Genomic DNA, 6,619 nt, shown 5'->3' with positions numbered 1-6,619 from the left:
ACCTTTCAATGCATTGAAGGTTTTGTGTTGCTTGCCTCCCCATTGAGAGACATGTTTCACCCTTTTCAAAGCATGCAATGAAGCTAGCTTTGTCTTGAAAGAGGTTTTCCATGTATCACCTTCAACAAGTCTTATTTGATGGTAACCACTTCACAAGTTCAACTTAGTGAAATAAACAACATCCTTCAATTGATTTAACAAAACATCAATGCGAGGAAGAGGATAACGATTCTTTACCGTGATTTTGTTCAAAGCTCCAAAATCCACACACCATGATCGCCATCGCCATGTACCATCCTTCTTCAAAGCCAAAACATTAGGAGACCCACAAGGATATGTATTAGACCTAATGTCCCCTTTTTTAAGTAGCTCTTGCATTTGCTTCTTGATCTTTGCATTCTATAACACTAGCTTATATTCAAAAGTGATGCATCCTACTACAATTGAACTTCATGTTGTTTTCCTCTTCTAGGAGGAAACACGTCAGACTCTTGAAACATCTTATCACATGTGTTAACAACCTCAACTAAATCATATTTGATTTTTACATCACATCCTTGGAAAGCTTCAAATTCCTCAACATATTTGTGTTTAATCATTAACAATGCAAAATTATGACTAACATGTACAAGCCTCTTCATTTGTCCAGCATGCACAAGAGACAAATTCAACTTCTTGCAATGTGCTCTAACAATATACTCAATCCCATTTTTAAACAAATGATACTTGTTCTCATGGCGATGAAAGATGGCTTTCCTATCATATAAGTATGGGCTTCCCAAAACAATCCCACATATGTCAAGTGGTACTGCATAAAGTTCTACCTGATCAATAAAATTTGCGATAATGTCAAACTTAAGTATGCATTTTCTTGTCACTTGCAATTTGGCATTGTCACATACCCATCCCAAAGGATAAGGTTTAGGATGAGGAATGGTTTCCAAATTTAGTTTCTTGACAATGTCCTCTGAAATAAGGTTGGCTTGGGATCCACTATCAAACAAAGTATCTACTTTGTTATGTTTTGTTATGACCCTAATATGGAAAAGCTCAATTCTTTCTTTTTCATTTTGAGTTTCAATGGGCTTGCTAGAAGAACTAATACTTGCAATAGAATCTTTACCTTTCAATCCCATGGCTGTGATTTTGGTCTCATCTCTGGAATCAGATCCTATATCTTCTTGAGTTGTTGCAACAATCTTTTCTTTCTCCTTTTTGTTAAACTTTTTGGGTCTCAACTCAGGATGAAGTTTCCAATAATGGTCTTCATCATGGCCTTCTTTTGAACAATGTTTACATGTGAGTTTTTCTCCCTCTTTCTTGATTGAAGCATTCTTTTTATCCTTGCCTTTGAACTTCCCCTTTCCTTTGTCTCCAGACTTAAATGGCTTCTCGCTAGTCTCTTCAGAAACATTCTTTCCTCTTGCTTCTAAATGAGTAGCCTATACAAATACTTCATTTAGATTTGTAGGGTTAAACATAAGAATTGTATGTCTCAAGTAACTATGTAAACCACCTATGTATTTAAGGAGAGTGTCTTGAGAGGATAAATCTACACCCAAAATGAGATCTCTTCTTCTAAACTCTTGGGTATAACTTTGAACACTCATACCTTTTGCTTGTCTAAAATTTTGCCAGTCCATTATTGCTTTTTGCATGTATGCTAATGGATAAAATTGTCTTCTTAATGCAGCTACAAAATCATTCCAAGAGGAAATAATCTTACCACTTTTCTTGAGATCCTCTTGAGTTTTGGCCTCCCACCAAATGAGTGTTTCACTTTCCAACCTTAGAGAAGCAAGTTGAATTTTAGTGGAATCATCATCAATTTGTTGAATCATGCAATAGACTTCAAGTTGACGAACCCAATTATCCAATTTCTCAGCATCTACTTCCCCATTGTACATAGGCAATTCAAATTTTACATCAAGCTTTAACAAAGGAGTTTTACCATGTCCCTTTGGAGTTCTTGGAGGAGTATGTGAAGGGGTTGAAGTATAAGAAGATGAGGGTGAAGATGGAGGTGAAGAAAAAGGTGGAGGTGGAGGTTTGTCACCATTTCCTCCATTACCTTTTGGAGGGTTTGAGCTCTCTCCTTGCAACCTTGTGTTTCTCTCTTCAAATAGAACTTTCACCATTTCAAACATTTCAAATAAAGCTTTTCTAAAAGTTCTCTCATCCTCAAACATCCCTTCATGACCTTCTTCATGTGCCATGACTGGTGAAGCTTGAGATATGTGTGGCTTCCTTGAACCCACTTGAGGATTTGGCTCTACAAGCACTCCTTCTCCTCTTTTCAGCTTCAACCTTGTAAGCATCAGAAAACACTTGCAAACAAAATCAAACCTTCAAAATAACCTTGAGCTCTAATACCAAACTGATATGTATTACAAACTTGAAGGTTTATTGAAAAATTGCAAGTAAATTTTTATCTTTTAGGCAATGGATCAATTTGCAAAAGTACATAAATTAATGGTTTTTAAACTTAGTTTGCAGCATAAAAATAGAGACAAATATACCATACACAACAACACAAGACAACAAAATGATAAAGGAGTTCACCCCTCTGGGGCTACATCTCTTGGTCTAGATTCCAATGTTGGGCCTCTTCCATTAAGTGCTAAAATATGTGATTTCATGGATTTACAATACTCAGAATGTAAAAATAATGTCTCCAATGGCTCCAAAACAGTAAAAAAACCCCATGTTGGGCTCTTAATTTGGAAAAAAACTAGGAAAATTAGGCTATAGAGAAGTTTTGTTGCTAACTGCTCTACAAACTGGACTCCCTTGCTAACTGTTCTACGAATTCGCCTTTCCAGGAACTGCGACGATATTCGTACTGTTTCCAGTGCAAATTTTTGATCCTATTAGATGCCCAATGACCCCTATGGACGGAAAATTTTGGCCACATGGGCCATATGCCCCGAGGGCTGAGGCTAATTGCCCACCCCCATCAGCATAGGACCCAATTTATCAAGCCACGGTTCCATAGAACCCGGGGCTGGCCCCAAATTCTTGTGCCAGCTACCTCTTGGCTCCTCCTTCTGCGCCCATGGTTTTATCAACCGCCACATGACCCATGCTTGGGCTAAGGGTTAGCCCCCTTCGCGCCTCTGGTTATATGGTAAGTTCTAGAACCTTGGGTCAAGGCTAAGCCCCGAGACCTCTTCTCCCTTTCGCCTGTGGTCTCATGGGTAAAAGGTGACTGGTGGCTAGGGGCTTAGCCCCGTCCCCAATCGAATTCCAATGAAACTTTATAAGGTTATGCACTGCATAGGTTATTAAGAATCACCAGCAACACATTGGTAAGACGCTACCCTGTTTGCTCCAAGGTGACGAGTTCGAACATGTGGAGGCCAGTTCAGGCCATAAAAAATCTTTGGACAATCTTGGGGTGCCACGTGGTAGCCTTTTATTGGGCCACGTGGCACCTGATCATTGGTCCAACAAATCGAACCATCAACCAATCAAAAAATGACACCACAAACCAATCTAGTGAGGCCACTTAATAGCCTTCCATTGGCCCAAAATACGCTGTTAACTTGCCCAGTCAGCCTGTTGAGCAATCATACGGAATGCCTAGTCAGTAGTCCTGCACTTCAACCTGCAAAAAATTTACCTGTTTGGGAAAACGATCAAAACACGATATCTGGAGCATACGATATCGGTTTTGAGTGATTCAAGTTGCGTTGGATTCAAGTCAGTGAGATCGATGTTTTGGCACCATTTCTTTTGAATACTTTCATTTTTTAGCGCTCCACTAATCCCCTAGATCATCAAGGTTGCATTTATTGTAGAACCGCACCATTTAGGGCTTTCAGTGTTATTATGGACAATGACAATCATTGAACGTCTCAGTGAGTGAGATGAGTGATACTAGTGTAATATTGAGCTCTCTTAAAAAGGCTAAATAGATGGTCAAGAAATCCCCAGTAACTAATTTGGAGGAGACCTACAATCTAAACTGTATCTCATAGTTCAACTATAGTACTTCAAGGTCTCAATAGCCATTGGATGTTCGTGTTTATTTCAATGCATGAACTCCATCCAATGCCTTATGAGCCAAACATAGCACCCACAAATTTGTGAGGTTATTGTTTTATCTCCTTGACTCACTAATGATTACTAGGGGAAGATTATCAACCAACATTTCGAAGTTGAACATAAGATTAAAGATGGTTTATGTTACAACTTAAGATCATGTAGTAATTGCTTCGAGTGTCTTATTGGCATTCAAAGGTTTGTAGTTGATGGTTCAACCATTCTAAAAGTTTGTTCTTATGTAAATATGATAAGACTCACATGTTAAATGCTTTTGGCACTGTCGAGTTCTTCTTTTTAACACTTTTTAACATTTATACTCATACATTTTATTCTTTAATCATATGCTCTATACCACTCCATACCTCATTATCACCTCTTTTTTCCATAATATTGCACTATCAATAAGATATCCATACCAAAGAGATATACAAGGTAAAGTGTCTACTCTTATACATTTTCACCTTTTTTATATGCAATTTAGCTTGAAAATCATTGTATTAATTAGTCGCTACAAGAATCATAGATTTTGTGGTGACTACTTATTCCTATTGTGGGTTCATTGTTTGTCATGGTTGCGCACACTCAAAAGACAAACCACATCATGGACGTGATTCCAAATCTCCTAGAGATGGTTACACATACATCAGTTGAGATCTAGAGTAAATTGGGAAAGCAAGAGAGCCATGCCAAACTTCATGTCAACAAAAGCACTATGAAAAAGTATTTCAAGTATATCATCACCAAATCCATCCATGATGAGTCAACAAATCATATAGAGAACTTCATGCATCTTTGTCATGAAATTCTCAATACATGTATTGGTCAAACAATTTTATCAGGGAATGATAGAGATGGATTAAATATTTAGATTTTAAAATGCTTTGAAGGGTCATGGATTTCACAAAAACATTTGTAATAATTTATAAACGGTAGCTTGGAAGTTGTAGGGGATTATTATTATTACTATTATTTGAATCTTTATTAAAAAATAAAGTGGTGTAATTCGATTATGAGTAGAAATACGAATATGGTTGATCCTCTATTTTCATGTGTTGGTTTATAATTAGCATGTTGCTTCTAGTTTAGACCTGTAGGCCCCCCTGCATGATGGTATAAGTTGCACCATTATTTTGGATTAGTTTGATGCATACAATATTGTAATTTAATTGTTGTTTATATTTTATTGGAATATGTTTGTCCTTTAAAATGTCATCGATGAATGTTTCTTATCAAAAGTTGCAGGAATATTGAGACACAATTTGTTATTGAATCACATTACTTTATTATTTATAGTGTCCATTTCGTTTATGGTTGAAAGACTGTAATGGGATATTATGATTAGTAATTCACCAAATGACAAACTTAAATGACTGGAATCATTCTTGTAGCAATTAATTAGTTTTGTTCTACAAGTTGTTTTGGGAAGTTAAAGATAATTTAATTATTCTTTCTTTTATCAATTTACGATAACTAAATCCCGCACAAATGGTGCAAGAACTTTATAAGAATATGTCCCTGGTTTGATTATATAATGTAACATAATGGAATCATATGAATTGACTAACATTTTTTAGAAGATCCAAAATGGCAATTAGATCTACAAAGTTTCCTTGAGATATAAATTGGAATCCCTCTTAACACAAATAACCGCTCTTATCACGAACATTCCAGCTCTTATTCCTCTTCATGTCCGCAAAATAGGCAATAAAATTGCATACTTTCTGGCGAATTATGGGTGCCTAGAGTAATCTCCCTCGTTAGCATCCACTTGGAACCTTATACTAGTATCCTCTCAAAGAAGCATGTTGGTCACTAGCTCTAAAGGATTTTTTAACCCCAGAGGGGGTGATTCTCAAGACGCAAAAGGGGGAGTGTTGTTGTCCTACCTAGCTGATGAATTAGGGGATAAGGAAGCACACCCTTGGGATGTTTAATGCACCTTAAGGTTTGGTGGACCAAACCATTAATTAAAAGTATTATGATAACGCTAGTTATAGGTGAGAGGAGGTGGTGGCTACACTATGTGGTTTCAAAGTCTGTTACTCATGTGGAGGAAGGTGATATCAAGGCCTCCTCCATGGTGCACTCCCTAAGCAATATTCATGCATTTGGCTAGTTGATCATTTACTTGCAGAGTCGAGTCTGGGCAGCGAAGGTGGAAGAATGTGTAGTTATGGTATGGTTGTTTTACAATTTTTCTAGTGTTGGGTTTGAGTTTAGTGAGGAAGCACCAATCTAGCTAGCTTTTTAAAGGATGTGTGGCTACTATTTATCTCCATTCTTCGTGAAAGCTCCAGATTTTGGGTAATTTTCTTATGCTTTCCATAATTGGTTTTGGTAGTGTCTAGTTCCTTACATGTAAGGCTATCAATGTTGGCATAGTTTGAGGAAGGAAGTTTGTGTTGTTTCTTAGCTTGGACTGTTGTGTGCGGGAGAAACAACATTATACCATCCATCTTGTGATTGAAGGTGGAAGTTCATGCCCCAAGTGTCGATAGTATAATTGTGACCATGGTCCTCATTTGTCTCTTATCTATGTAAATTTTGTTTTCTTGCTTATCGTCTTAGTAGT

The sequence above is a fragment of the Pinus tabuliformis genome, chromosome 5_1 (assembly GCF_031772625.1).
Source record: "Pinus tabuliformis cultivar Carrire ecotype Pingquan chromosome 5_1, CPIR1, whole genome shotgun sequence".
In the NCBI taxonomy this organism is placed as follows: domain Eukaryota; kingdom Viridiplantae; phylum Streptophyta; class Pinopsida; order Pinales; family Pinaceae; genus Pinus; species Pinus tabuliformis.
The sequence above is the reverse complement of the archived record's forward strand: the minus strand, read 5'-3'. Positions refer to the sequence as shown.